The sequence below is a fragment of the Penaeus japonicus genome, unplaced genomic scaffold (genome assembly GCF_977035675.1).
Source record: "Penaeus japonicus unplaced genomic scaffold, GWHDUDI00000001_assembly GWHDUDI00000012, whole genome shotgun sequence".
Classification (NCBI taxonomy): Eukaryota; Metazoa; Arthropoda; class Malacostraca; order Decapoda; family Penaeidae; genus Penaeus; species Penaeus japonicus.
The window spans coordinates 34781551-34784050 of NW_028234414.1; the positions used below are offsets into that span (position 1 = coordinate 34781551).

At 41.9% G+C, this 2500-nt stretch overlaps 1 protein-coding gene across 6 annotated transcripts in view; it reads right to left on the bottom strand.

Annotated features, from left to right (window-relative positions):
* Positions 1–2500, bottom strand: part of unc-13 (protein unc13 homolog) — a 274694-nt gene that overhangs the window by 71527 nt on the left and 200667 nt on the right. The window lies entirely within an intron of this gene.

The following is a 2500-nucleotide window of genomic DNA, read 5'->3' on the forward strand; positions in this document are numbered from 1 at the left end:
GTCCTCTTGCTATCTTTGTTGACAAAGTACTCCTTGATGCAGCTCCATTAGGCCCCTTCCCTGTCTACGTCCTTATTTACTCTCCTTTGTCTTGATCAATTTTATTGGTATGTAATCTTTCTACTTTTTTGTTTTGCTTTGCCATTACTTTGGCACAGATAACTGTAAAATTAGTCGTTGCCTTTGGATTGATTGCATTGGCAAGTATGAAAATTATTTAGTGTTTAGTATATATATTTTTTCTCGACTATCTATCAATTTACTCATCAGATCACTCTATTCATCAGATAATTTGTATCATTATCTATGTCTATCAATTCTATCAATCTATCTAGATTTCTTCTTTTATATAATTCATTTTCCTACCTAGCTTATATATGTTGGATTAATTACTGCAAAAGGCTTGTATCAATCTAAAATAGACACTCGCATAAATGTCAGGAATCATCTCCAATAACATTGATCTAAGTCAAGCTATTACATCCATGTATTATGCCATGCTTACCAGCGCTACGCCGTTTCCAATTAAAGAGTTACAATGAATGGTTTTAATCATCTATTTTAAATTATGTAACTATAACCATGGCAAGGCTGGCTTATCGCGAGGAATCCGCCGTGCAGTTAATATGTGCATCGCCATCAGGCCGTGACTAACATGTGGGCATATCATCACATGGGTGGTGATGGCTGTGTCTGGACGAGAAAGCTAGTTGTGATGAGAGGGAGAGATGAGCGTTGCGTCACACAAAGACACGATGCCATGAGTGGGTATGTCGGATGAGGATGGCAGTGTCAGCATATAAATCTAGGACATGAGAGGCATGATCACTGACATATTCAGAATATTAAAAAAAGGAAGAGATATGGAAACACTGTACTTACAGGGACCTAAGCCGAGGAAAGTTAAGAAAGAGAAAGACGAGGAAGAAGAGTGAGAAACCTTGTACTTCCAGGACCCGAGGTCACGGCCCCCTTACGACCTGTGACAACCCATTCGTGACCCGCGTCAGGTCAGTCACGTTGTCACACAACCCGCCGTTACTCGTGGGTTCCGGCGAAGGATAGGTCATATAACTCCTCGCTTTTGATTACTTATGAGGGAGTGGTCCCACCTCGCTACTAGCCGTGCGGCGGTACTTCGAGGAACACATTTTTGACTTGAAATTTCGGAACTTTTTGTGTATATATACTTGAGGGAGGACGGAAATACGCAATTAAAAGGGAAGAGGAGGAAAGAAGACCGTACATAGGGAGAATAGATCGTGCCCACAGAGAAAGGGGCTCTGTCAGCAGCAACCTTTGAGAGGCACGCCAGAGAGGGAGAGCCAGAGAGGGAGAGCCAAAGGTTAGAGTCTCTCCGTCCGGCTGTGCAGACGATGACGACCACGGGACACCTCAGTCTGCCTCGCCGTCAGTCATGAGCCCGGCACTCGAAAGAGGGCCTGTCCTTCTCTGTGTCTCCTAGACGTGCCTCACAGGAGACAGGATCGTTAGATCACGTGCGGTAATGACCACTTTGTCTTTAGAAATCACAGGCAGGTGTCTTTGACTCGTGCCAATGACTTTCATATCTCTCTTGAGTCTGTGACGAGCGTTATAAAGGAAACGGGAAATGGGGGGCAGAAGGGGTCGATAAAGAGAGACAGAAGAGGACGGGAAAGTGAGACAAATGAAAATTTGAGAAGGATAGACATCAGGATAGATTCTCCCATGGTCCAAGACGAAAAAGTTACGGAACTTTTGACCGGCAAGGAATAGCGAGGTCGCATGACACTCAAGACAGCACCGCACGAATAACGCAACCCTCAAATAACACTACAATAACTACTTGGTATTTAGGTACCATGGCGTATAATGCTATACTATGCTCTTAATAACACTGACAGAATTTAAGTCTTCATTTTCTAGGATTTTGACTATATCACAAAACTGACATATGATACTGAGAATATAGATCTAGCTCATTAGAATTATGTAATAGGAAATTAAACACACATACTAGTGTTATGCTAAGAGGGGGGAGCAGGGCTGTATGTGTGACTTGGTCGGAAATGGGCGTGTGACAGGACGTAACGAGGGCGTGAGAATACGCCTGTAAGCTAGGCTAAGAATCAGGTGGCTCAACACAGCAGAAAGCCGTCAAACAAGCTATAACATGTGTCAAACTGCGGTTATTTACAAGTGAAAGTTTCACTAAAAGTTAGGAGGGACCTCGTAAATTCCACAGCATGAGATATAAAATACACAGGAGAGCTTAAGCTTAAGGTGATAGAAAAGGGTCTTACTCCAGTACTATGAGAGAGAGAAAAAAGGTTACAGCTTTCATATCTTTAACAGTCATGTATTTCATTCTTATTGAGAAAACTTAATTAACATATGTTAAATACATTATACGCATACTCTATCAAAGTTACACATATATACAAATCTCTCTCAAACTGTTACAAAGGGAAACATTAAACTTCATGATAAAGTACACAGCTAAGAAATAGAAACCGCT